The sequence below is a fragment of the Pan troglodytes genome, chromosome X (genome assembly GCF_028858775.2).
Source record: "Pan troglodytes isolate AG18354 chromosome X, NHGRI_mPanTro3-v2.0_pri, whole genome shotgun sequence".
Taxonomy (NCBI): Eukaryota; Metazoa; Chordata; class Mammalia; order Primates; family Hominidae; genus Pan; species Pan troglodytes.
Genome location: NC_072421.2, coordinates 2,179,302 through 2,192,706, shown reverse-complemented (window position 1 = coordinate 2,192,706; position 13,405 = coordinate 2,179,302).

The following is a 13,405-nucleotide window of genomic DNA, read 5'->3' as shown; positions in this document are numbered from 1 at the left end:
CCATTTTTATGGTTATTTCTTGATGACATGCTAAACTAGGAGTGGATTATTCATGTGTACTCTTTTTAGACCATATACATTGTATTAGTCATGGTTCCTTAGAGGAATAGAACTCATAGAAGATATATACACACACACGCACACACACACACATATATATGTATTGTGTGTGTATATATATGTGTGTATATATGTGTGTGTATGTGTCTGTGTATATACGTGTGTGTATATACACGTGCATATACGTGTGTGTATATACACGTGCATATACGTGTGTGTATATACACGTGCATATACGTGTGTGTATATACACGTGTATATACGTGTGTGTATACGTGTGTATATACATATATGTGTATATATACACATATATGTGTATACATGTGTATATGTGTGTGTATATATACGTGTATATGTGTGTGTATATATACACGTGTATGTGTGTGTATATATACACGTGTATATGTGTGTATATATACACGTGTATATGTGTGTATATATACACGTGTATATGTTTGTGTATATATACACGTGTATGTGTGTGTATACACGTGTATGTGTGTGTATATATACACGTGTATATGTGTGTGTATATATACACGTGTATGTGTGTGTATATATACACGTGTATGTGTGTGTATATATACACGTGTATATGTGTGTGTATACACGTGTATATGTGTGTGTATAAACGTGTATATGTGTGTATGTATACACGTGTATATGTGTGTATGTATACACGTGTATATGTGTGTATATACACGTGTATATGTGTGTATGTATACACGTGTATACATACACATATATGTGTATATGTGTATATACACGTGTATACATACACACATATACACATATATGTGTATGTATACACGTGTATACATACATATACACATATATGTGTATATGTGTATATACACGTGTATACATACACATATACACATATATGTGTATGTATACACGTGTATACATACACACATACACATATATGTGTATATGTGTATATACACGTGTATACATACACACATACACATATATGTGTATATGTGTATATACACGTGTATACATACACACATACACATATATGTGTATATGTGTATATACACGTGTATACATACACACATACACATATATGTGTATATGTGTATATACACGTGTATACATACACACATACACATATATGTGTATATGTGTATATACACGTGTATACATACACACATACACATATATGTGTATATGTGTATATACACGTGTATACATACACACATACACATATATGTGTATATGTGTATATACACGTGTATACATACACACATACACATATATGTGTATATGTGTATATACACGTGTATACATACACACATACACATATATGTGTATATATGTGTGTATACACACACATATACACATATATGTGTATATGTGTATACACACATATACACATATACACATATATGTGTATATGTGTGTATATACACACACATATACACATATATGTGTATATATGTATATATACACATATACACATATATGTGTATATATGTATATATACACATATACACATATATGTGTATATATGTATATATATACACACACATATACATACATATATATGTGTGTGTGTATGTATCTTCTATGAGTTCTATTCCTGTAAGGAACCCTGACTAATACAATGTATATGGTCTAAAAAGAGTCCACATGAATTATATCTAGATGAAGGGAGTTTATTAAGGAGTGTTAACTCACACAATCACAAGGTGAGGTCCCACCACAAGTCATCTACAAGCTGAGGAGGCAGGAAGCCAGTCTGAGTCCCAAGGCTTAAGAACTTGGAGTCCAGTGGTCCAGGGCAGGAAGCATCCAGCAAGTGAGGAAGATGGAGGCTGGGAGGCTAAGCCAGTCTAGCCTTTTCACCCTCCTCTGCCTGCTTTTATTCTGGCCAGACTGGCAGCTGATGAGACGGTGCCCACCCAGATTGAGGGGGGTTCTGCCTCTCCGAGTCCACTGACTCTAGTGTTATTCTCCTTTGGCAACACCCTCACAGACACACCCAGGAACAACGCTTTGATTGGATCTTTCAATCCAATCAAGCTGACATTCAGTATTAACCATCACGCCCAGGAAACTCACTCACGGGTCACGATATGTGAAGGTCACTCTAAAATCACTCTGGCTATAAGAGATATTACCCAGGCCTGGCGTGGTGGCTCACGCCTGTCATCCCAGCACTTTGGGAGGCCGAGGCGGGTGGATCACTTGAGGTCAGGAGTACAAGAGCAGCCTAACCAACATGCTGAAACCCCATCTCTACTAAAAATACAAAAATTAGCCGGGCATGGTGGTGCGCGCCTGTAGTCCCAGCTACTCGGGAGCTGAGGCAGGGGAATCACTTGAACCTGGGAGGCGGAGGTTGCAGTGAGGCGAGATCGCGCCATTGCACTCCAGCCTGGGTGACAGAGAAAGACTCTGTCAAAAAAAAAAAAAAAAACCAACCATCAGCTGCTCTGCCTTATTCCAGGAGGTCCACAGAAAGTCTTGGGCAAAATGAAACAGCAGACTCTGGTCCCAGCTCTCTGGCTTTACACATCTACAGACCTTGGGTACCCCCAGCAGGCAGCACCCAGCAGGCCTGAATTATCCTGTCTCCCCCTCCTCCCCAGACGCGGTCTTGAGCCATGTCCTGTTTTGGAACTGTGGCTAAGGGGAGCTTGTGGGTATCAAGTCTCCAGGTATCAGCAGCTCCTCTCATAAACCAAAAATAGGCCGGGCGTGGTGGCTCATGCCTGTAATCCCAGCACTTTAGGAGGCTGAGGCGGACGGATCACGAGGTCAGGAGTTCAAGACCAGCCTGACCAACATGGTGAAGCCCCATCTCTACTAAAAATTAAAAAATTAGCCAGGCATGGTGGCGGGCGCTTGTAGTCCCAGCTGCTTGGGAGGCTGAGGCAGGGGAATCGCTTGAACCCGGTAGGCGGAGGTTGCAGTGAGCCGAGTTGGGGCCACTGCTCTCCAGCCTGGGCAACAGAGTGAGACTCCTTCTCAAAAAAATAAAAAATAAATAAATAAAGCAAAAATAAAAATCTGAATGGACTCCCTCCTTGGCCAGGACACTCTAAAATTTAACATGAAATTATTTCAATTTCAATTTAAAGTTCATGCCATGTTGGGAAGTGGAGGTTGGCCAGGCCTCGCCACACCCCTCTGTTACCAGAAAGGGGTCCTCATCCAGATCCCAAGAGAGGGTTCTAGGATCTCATGCAAGAAAGAATTGAGTGCAAGTCCATAGACCAAAGGGAAAGCCAGTTTACTGGGAAAGTAAAGGAATAAAAGAATGGCTACTCCGTAGACAGAGCAGTCCCCAAGGTTGCTGGTTACCCATTTTTATGGTTCGTTCTTTCTTTTCTTTCTTTCTTTTTTTTTTGATTTTGAGACGGAGTCTTGCTCTGTCACCCAGGCTGGAGTGCAGTGGCACGATCTCGGCTCATCGCAACCTCTGCCTCCCGGGTTCAAGCGATTCTTCTGCCTCAGCCTCCCGAGTAGCTGGGACTACAGGCATGCACCACCACGCTGGGCTGATTTTTGTATTTTTAGTACAGATGGGGTTTTGCCATGTTGGTCAGGCTGGTGTCAAACTCCTGACCTCGTGATGCGCCTGCCTCGGCCTCCCAAAGTGCTGGGATGACAGGCGTGAGTCACCGCACCTGGCCTTTATGGTTATTTCTTGAAGATATGCTAAACAAGGGGTGGATTATTCATGCCTCCCCTTTTTAGACCATATAAGGTAACTTCCTGACGTTGCCATGGCATTTGAAAACTGTCATGGTGCTGGTGGGAATATAGCAGTGAGGACGACCAGAGGTCACTCTTGTGGCCATCTTGGTTTTGGTGGGTTCTGGCCGGCTTCTTTACTGCAACCTGTTTTATCAGCAAGGTCTTTATCACCTGTATCTTGTACCAACCTCCTATCTCATCCTGTGACTTAGAATGCCTTAACCATCTGGGAATGCAGCCCAGTAAGTCTCAGCCTCATTTTACCTAGCCTCTATTTAAGATGGAGTCGCTCTGGTTCAAACACCTCTGATCTTTCAGCATGAACATCAACACAGACCTTAAGTCTGATAAGAAACATCTAGAGTCTCTGGTTGGGCGCGGTGGCTCACGCCTGTCATCCCAGCACTTTGGGAGGCCGAGGCGGGCGGATCATGAGGTCAAGAGACTGAGACCATCCTGGCCAACATGGTGAAACCCCGTCTCTACTAAAAATACAAAAATTAGCTGGTCGTGGTGGTGCATGCCTGTAATCCCAGCTACTCAGGAGGCTGAGATAGGAGAATCACTTGAACCTGGGAGGCGGAGGTTGCAATGAACCAAGATTCCGCCACTGCACTCCAGCCTGGATGACAAGAGTGAAACTCCGTCAAAAAAAAAAAAAGAAAAAGAGAAGAAAAAAGAAAAAAACATTTGCAGTCTCTTCTCTCAGAAGCCTGTTACCTGGGAAGCTTCATCTGCATAATAAAACCTCGGTCTCTACAACACCATCATAAGCCAGACATTCCTTACTACGGATAAAAACTCTTTCAACCAATTGCCAATAAGTATGTTTTTGTTTGTTTGTTTGTTTGTTTTGAGACAGAGTATCCATCTGTCGCCCAGGCTGGAGTGCAGTGGCGTGATCTCGGTTCACTGCACTCCACCTCCCAGGTTCAAGCAATTCTCATGCCTCAGCCTCCCTAGCAGCTGAGATTACAAGCGTGTGCCACCGAGCTGTGCTGATTTTTTTGTATTTTTAGTAGAAACCGGGTTTCGCCATGTTGGCCAAGCTGATCTCAAACTCCTGGCCTCAAGTGTTCAAGCGATTCTCCTGCCTCAGCCTCCCAAGTAGCTGAGATTACAGGTTCACACCACCACACCCAGCTAATTTTTTTTTTGGACAGAGTCTCGCTCTGTCGCCCAGGCTGGAGTGCAGTGGCGCAATCTCGGCTCACTGCAAACTCCACCTTCCGGGTTCACTCCATTCTCCTGCCTCAGCCTCCCGAGTAGCTGGGACTACAGGTGCCTGCCACCACATCAGGCTAATTGTTTTGTATTTTTAGTAGAGACGGGATTTCACCGTCTTAGCCAGGATGGTCTTGATCTCCTGACCTCGTCATCTGCCCGCCTCGGCCTCCCAAAGTACTGGGATGACAGGCGTGAGCCACTGCACCCGGCCTGATTTTGTATTTTTAGTAGAGACAGGGTGTCACCATGTTGGCCAGGATGGTCTCGAACTCCTGACCTCAGGTGACCCACCCACCTCGGCCGCCCAAAGTGCTAGAACGACAGGTGTGAGCCACCGCGCCCGGCCCTGAATATGTTTAAGTGTAACCCCGCTTTGAGTCACCCCGCCCTTCGAGATAGAACCAACGTACATCTTACATGTATTGATTGATGCTTCAAGTCTTCCTAAAATGTATAAAAGCAAGCTACACCCCAACCACCTTGGGCCCACGTCATCAAGACCTCCTGAGGTTATGTCATGGTGTCCTCAACCCTGGCAAAGTCAACTTCCTCAATTATGGACACCTGCCTCAGATCCTTCTCGCGTTACAATTCGAAGAGAGAAAAGGATGCTTCCTCCCCCTAGTGGCCATCAGGACAATTGCTTCCATTCAAGGCAAAGTTCTTCCAGAGAAATCTCTTCTGGATGTGGCTTACCAGGATCCATACTAGAAAAAAAATGCAGAAACAGCGCCTCGGTAATTTCTGACATTAGAGTTCATGGTGACCGGGCGTGGTGGCTCACACCTGTCATCGCAGCACTTTGGGAGGCCGAGGCGGGCGGATCATGAGGTCAGGATTTCGAGACCAGCCTGGGCAACATGGTGAAACCCTGTCTCTATTAAAAATACAAAAATTAGCCAGGTGTGGTGGCACATGCCTGTAGTCCCAGCACTTTGGGAGGCCGAGGCGGGTGGATCACGAGGTCAGGAGTTCAAGATCAGCCTGGGCAACATGGTGAAACCCCGTCTCTATTAAAAATACAAAAATTAGCCGGGTGTGGTGGCACATGCCTGTAGTCCCAGCACTTTGGGGGGCCGAGGCTGGCGGATCATGAGGTCAGGAGTTCGAGACCAGCCTGGGCAACATGGTGAAACCCTGTCTCTACTAAAAATACAAAAATTAGCCGGGCATGGTGGTGTGTGCCTGTAATCCCAGCTCTTCGGCAGGCTGAGGAAGGAAAATCGCTTGAAACCGGAAGGCAGAGGTTGCAGTGAGCTGAGATCACACCATTGCACTCCAGCCTGGGCAACAAGAGCGAAACTCTCTCAATAATAATATTAATAATAGAGTTCATGGTCCATCAGTGAAGTGTGATAGAAAAGGAAACGGTACAGTCCCATCTTGAAGTCCACTTTTAAATAATAAGGTGCTCATTGGAAGACAATCGAATCAAAACATAAGGCTAAGATGAGGAACAGCCCAAGCCATACATGTTCAAGGTATTAAGGAAATAGAATTAAAAAGCAAAATCTCTACCAGGAGTGGTGGCTCATGCCTGTCACCCCAGCACTTTGGGAGGCTGAGGCGGGCGGACCACTTGAGGTCAGGAGTTCGAGACCAGCCTAAGCAACATGATCAAACTCCATCTCTACTAAAAAATACAAAATCAGCCAGGCGTGTGGCAGGCGCCTGTAATCTCAGCTACTCAGGAGGCTGAGGCAGGAGAATCGCTTGAATCCTGGAGGCAGAGGTTGCAGTGAGCCGAGATCAGCCACGACACCCCAGACTGAGTGACAGGGACTCTGTCTCAAAAAAAAAAAAAAAAAAAAAAACAACCAAAGGCCAGGTGCAGTGGCTCACACCTCTCATCCCAGCACATTGGGAGGCCAAGGTGGGCAGATCACTTCAGGTCAGGAGTTCGAGACCAGCCTGACCAACATGGAGAAACCCTGTCTCTACCAAAAAAATACAAAAATTGGCCGGGTACGGTGGTTCATGCCTGTAATTGCAGCACTTTGGGAGGCCAAGGCAGGTGGATCACCTGAGGTCCGGAGTTCGAGACCAGCCTGGCCAACATGGTGAAACCCCGTCTCTACTAAAAATACAAAAATTAGCTGGGCATGGTGGCACATGCCTGTAATCCCAGCTATTAGGGAAGCTGAGGCAGGAGAATCGCTTGAACCTGAGAGGCGGAGGTTGTGGTGAGCTGAGATCACGCCATTGCACTCCAGTCTGGGCAACATGAGAGAAATTCTATCTCAAAAAAAAAAAAAAAAAAAACAAAAATTAGCCAGAGATGATGGTGCACAACTGTAATTCCAGCTACTCGAGAGGCTGAGGCAGGAGAATCGCTTGAACCATGGAGGCGGAGGTTGCAGTGAGCCAAGATCTTCCAGGGCACTCCAGACTGAGTCACAGGGACTCTGTCTCAAAAAAACAAAACAAAACAAAACAAAAGCAAAAAAACTCCTCCCAATCCAGGAACTCCTTCCTTAACCCCTCTCCTCAAGGGTAGAAGAAAAAGAAAACCATTTTTCTACAGAACAAGCATTAAATTCAAATGTGATATACATCCCAGGCCATCCGTGAAAGGGATCAGAAACACAGAAAGAAATCTCACCCTTTTATGGGCCGGGTGTGGTGGCTCACGCCTGTCATCCCAGCACTTTGGGAGGCTGAGGCAGGTGGATCACCTGAGGTCGGGAGTTCGAAACCAGCCTGACCAACATGGAGAAACTTTGTGTCCACTAAAAATACAAAAAATAAGCCAGGCATGGTGGTGCCTGCCTGCAATCCCAGCTACTCGGGAGGCTGAGGCAGGAGAATCGCTTGAACCTGGGAGGCAGAGGTATCGGTGAGCCAAGATCGCACCACTGCACTCCAGCCTGGGTAACAAGAGCAGAACTCCGTCTCAAAAAAAAAAGAAAAGGAAAAAAAGAAAGAAATCTCATCCTTTTACGCAGCAAAGTGGAGACAGCCCTTTCCTTTCGTTTTCTGAAACTAAACAAGGACTCATTTTGACTGGAGGTGTAGGCTTTGCAATTTGGAGTGAGGTGACAGATTAAATTAAGCTCGTCTCCTCTGTGGACCCCGGGGGATGAGGCTTTTTTTCCTCCCCCTTGGGGATCACATTTCAAAGAGATTCCTCCCAGACACTGCAGGAAACATTCTTGAGCTGTGGTGCGGCTTTCTTTAAAAGATTTACACACATTTGAAAAAGGCAGACAAAGAACTTGCAGCTACCAGTTTGCTGGGGAGGCGGGCGGGGCGGAAAGTGGGAAAATATCCCTCTCCTCATTTTTCAACAAGAGAAAATGTAAGCCTCCGATTTTTTTTTTTTTTTTTTTTTTTTTTTTTTTGAGACCAAGTTTTGCTCTTGTTGCCCAGGCTGGAGGGCAGTGGCGCGATCTCGGCTCACTGCAACCTCCACCTCCCGGGTTCAAACGATTCTCCTGCCTCAGTCTCCCGAGTAGCTGGAATTACAGGCGCCCACCACCACGCCCAGCTAATTTTGTGCTTTTTAGTAGAGATAGGGTTTCACCATGTTGGCCAGGGTGGTCTCGAACTCCTGACCTCAACTGATACACCCCCTTCGGCCTCCCAAAGTGCTGGGATTACAGGCATGAGCCACTGCGCCAGGCCAGCCTCTGAAGTTTTAGTGTATCTGCACTTGATAGGGGAAAATAATGAAAAAATCCTTTTGGATGTGGGATTGTTTTTAGTGAAACCCAACATTTAAAACAGCAAAGCAGACTGGGCACGGTGGCTCACGCCTGTAATCCCAACACTTTGGGAGGCCGAGGCGGGCGGGTCACGAGGTCAGGAGTTCGAGACCAGCCTGGCCAACATGGTGAAACCCCGTCTCTACTTAAAATACAAAAAAAAAAATTAGCCGGGCGTGGTGGCAGGTGCCTATAACCCCAGCTACTTGGGAGGCCAAGGCAGGAGAATCGCTTGAACCCAGGAGATGGATGTTGCAGTGAGCCGAGATCTTGCCTTTGCACTCCAGCCCAGGCGACAGTGCGAGACTCCATCTCAAAAAAAAAAAAAAAAAAAAAAGCGGCAAAGCAATAAAGTTGGGGCGGGGGGTTGCTTTTTCCCCATTCATGGTCACCCTAGCCCTGACTGCCTCTGACAGGTGCAATCTTGGAGCGAAGGAAGGCGGGTTACATCAGCTGCCCCATGCTGCCACCTGCTGGCAGGCACCGGTTCTCGCTCTTCCGGAATGGTCCACATGTTGCCATGGCCACAAGAGGGTTTCCCTGAAGAACTGGGCTGTCCAGATCTAACGTATGTTTGCAAAGAGCATTCAAGCCCAGGCGGGCTGCATGCATGAGCCTGAGCCACTTTAGGGGTGGTCACAGTGCTTATAATTTTTTTAGGGGGTGGAGAATCTATATACTCACAGAGGGATGCCCCTTGACTTACAGTGGGGTTACCTCCCCACAAGTCTATCATGGGTCCACATACCTTAACTTAAAAATGCATTTAGTATCTTGATACACTGATCGTAACGCTGAAAAGTTGTAAATCCAACCCCTGTAAGCTGGAAACTGTCTGTATATATGAACGTATACACACGCTTTTATTTTATTTATTTATTTATTTTGAGATGGATTCTCGCTCTGTCGCCCAGGCTGGAGTGCAGTGGCGCGATCTCGGCTCACTGCAACCTCTGCCTCCCGGGTTCACGACATTCTCCTGCCTCAGCCTCCCTAGTAGCTGGGGCTACAGGCGCCCGCCTCCATGCCTGGCCAATGTTTTGTATTTTTAGTAGAGATGGGGTTTCACCATGTTAGCCAGGATGGTCTCCATCTCCTGACCTTGTGATCCGCCTGCCTCAGCCTCCCAAAGTGCTGGGATTACAGGCGTGAGCCACTGCGCCCAGCCAGATGTCCACATCCTAATCCCCATGTGGGAGACAGAATAATGGCCCCAAAGATGTCCACATCCTAATCCCATGTGGGAGACAGAATAATGGCCCCCAAAGATGTCTACATTGCAATCCCATGTGGTAGAAGGAGTAATGGCCCCCAAAGATGTCCACATCCTAATCCCCACATGGTGGACAGTATAATGACCCTAAAAACGTTATCAACACCCAAATCCCCATGTGATAGACAGAATAATGGCCCCAAAGATTTATACATCCCACTCCCCATATGGTAGAGGAATAATATCCCCCAAAGCTGTCCACATCCCAGTCTCTAGAACCTGTGAATATGTGACCTCACCTGGAAAAACACACTTGGCAACTGTGGTTTAATTAGTGATCCTAAGAGGGGGGCTGTCCTGGATTCTCTGGGTTGGCCATCTGTCATCAGAAGGCTCCTTATGAGAGGGAGGCAAGAGGATCAAAGTTATAGAAGAGGTGACAATGGAAGCAGAGCCCGGAGTGATGTGGGTGTGGGTTTTTTGGGTTTTGCAAGTGGAGGAAGGGACCATGAGCCAAGGAAAGCAGGCAGCTTCTGGAAGCTGGCAAGGCAAGAAAATGCATTCACCTCCAAAGCCTCTAGAACAAACCAGTCCTGCCAACACTTTTATGTTAGCCTAGGGAAACTGACTTCAGCCTTCTGTTCTTCATAACTGTAAGACAGTTAATTTGTGTTGTTTTCAGCTACCACATTTGTGATAACTTGTTATAGCAGCTACAGGTCACTAATAGCTACAGGTCACTACACAGCCAAATACAAACACCCAATGAAACTGTCTGCAAGAAGAAAAAGCAGTGACAAATGCTCACGTTTTTTCTTCTTTTTACAACTTAGAGCATTAGATAGATAGAAAATCAGAAAGGGGAAAGAAAGAAAGGAAGGAAGAAAAGAAAGAAAGAAAGAAGGAAAGATAGAAAGAGAAATGAAAGGGAAGAAAGGAAGAAAAAGAAGAAAGAGGTAAAGGAGGAAAGAGAAACAAGGAAAGAAAGAAAGAAGAAAGAAAGAGAAGAAAGGAATTAAAAGAAGAAAGAGGTAAAGGGGGAAAGAGAAACAAGGAAAGAAAGGAAAGAACAAAAGAGAGAAGAAAGAAGAAAGAAAGAAGAAAGAGAAAGAAAGAAAGAAAGAGTGAGTCTGGGCGTGATGGCTCACGCCTGTAATCCCAGCACTTTGGGAGGCTGAGGCAGGTGGATCACGAGGTCAGGAGATTGAGACCATCCTGGCTAACATGGTGAAACCCCGTCTCTACTAAAAATACAAAACATTAGCCGGGCATGGTGGCAGGTGCCTGTAGTCCCAGCTACTCAGGAGGCTGAGACAGGAGAAAGGCGTGAACCTGGGAGGCGGAGCTTGCAGTGAGCCGAGATCGCACTGCTGCACTCCAGCTTGGGAGACAGCGAGACTCCGTTAAAAAAAAAAAAAAAAAAGAAAGAAAGAAAGAAAGAGAGAAAGAAAGAGGGAAGGAAGGAAGGGAGGGAGGAAGGAAGGAGAGGAAGAAATAGGAGGAAAAAATAGATTTTGGTACATTATGTCGATGAACTCACCAGGACTTGGAATTTAAGGACAAAAGGGAAAAAAAAAATCCCAAATTAATACACCTTCCCACTCCCAGGAACCCCAGGCCAGTGGCATAAGTGACAACTAACTTTGGGTGTGTGGGAAGGAATTAGCATCTGTCTGAATGCTCTCCCTTGGGAAAGAGAAGCTGGGGTATCCTCCCAGACAAGAGAAAGAAATCCCAGAAAACCACTCATAAAGATTGAGGGGAGCCTGCAAGAAGATGAGAGGAGCTGTCTTTCTCTGCTAAGTTTCTGGTTAGGAAGAAAACTCCCTGTGCCTACTTGACCTGAGGCAAAGAGGGTCCAATGGGGAGTGATGGTATAATGGGCACCTTCTAGAACCCCCTGGCTCCTGAACTTGGAAGAGGAGCCCATGAGGTTCTCATGGTGAATGGAGAGGCAGGACAGTGGTGCTGATGAGGTGGCTCCCAGCCAAGTACAAGGGATGCCCACCCCAGAAATTCTAATGGAGACTCTTTGGCTGTCTCTAAGAGGATCTCTGAATACAAAGGAAGACAGGATGGCAATGAACAATGCCCACCATAGCCATGTCTACCACATGGATGGGGACTTGGAAAACCAGCCAGGCTCCAGCATCAAAAGGGTCAGCCTGGACAGAGACCATCTCCCACCTCCAACCCCTTCAGTAGGGATGGAAGACCCTGCCTGCTCTGGTCCTCCTCTCTGCCCAGAAGGGGAGGCAGTTCCCAAGTCAGACCCTAGCCCTTCCTCCATGGAGCAGCCATCAGGGAGGAATGTCTCAGCACTCACCATACAGGAAAGTCAGGATCTTAGTTTTAAAAACTGAAGTTTTCTTTAAAGCTGATAGGGGCTTGGGGCCGGGTGCAGTGGCTCACGCCTGTAATCCCAGCACTTTGGGAGGCTGAGGTGGGCAGATCATGACGTCAGCAGATCGAGACCACAGTGAAACCCTGTCTCTACTAAAAATACAAAAAAATTAGCCAGGCGCGGTGGCGGGCACCTGCAGTCCCAGCTACTTGGGAGGCTGAGGCAGGAGAATGGCATGAACCCGGGAGGTGGAGCTTGCAGTGACCCGAGATCATGCCACTGCACTCCAGCCTGGATGACAGAGCGAGACTCTGTCTCAAAATAATAATAATAATAATAATAATAATAATAATAATAATAATAATAAACTTGCCCAGTACTGCAAACTAGAATTCTGAGATCAAGATGTCGCAGAGCTACGTTCCCTCCAGAGGCTCTAGGGGAGGACTCTTCCTGCCTCTCCCAGTTCCTGGGGGCTCCAGGTGTCCCTGGGCTTGTGGCTGTATCACTCTAGTCTCTGCCTCTGTCTCCATGTGGCCTTCTCACCTGTGTCTGTGTCCTCATGTGGCAATCTCCCCTCTCTTCTGTGTGTTTCTGTGTCTCTTGTTTTCTTATAAGCACATCAGTCATATTGGATTTAGAGCTCATCCTAATGACCTCATCTTAACTTGATTTCATCAGCAAAGATCTTACTTCTAAATAAGGTACCATTCACAGGTTCCAGGGGCCACAGCCTGGACATATCTTTTGGGGAACATAATTCAACCCACAACAACTTGCTTTGACGATTATTCCATTTTGTTTTGTTTTCTCATCTTTTTAGTTGAAAAAAAAATGTTTAGACTGAGAGTAAAGAAAGTACCAAAATAATCTAAAATGTACACTAGAGGAAAACAAGAAGTAGAAAACCTTGTTGACATCGCGGAAGAGGCCCAGGGAGAAATGGGTATGACATTGGTAGGAGGGAAATATTTTCCTCTTCTGTAGCATCTTCTGCTGATTTCCCTGTATCCACAGGTGGGGTGTGATCTAATCTGGCGGCAAATGCCTGCATTCTCATGGTGGCTACATGAAAAGATTTGAGTACAGATCCATACAGGAGAGACAGACGGGACTGTCTGAGGCAGAAAGAGAGAGAGAGACAGAAAG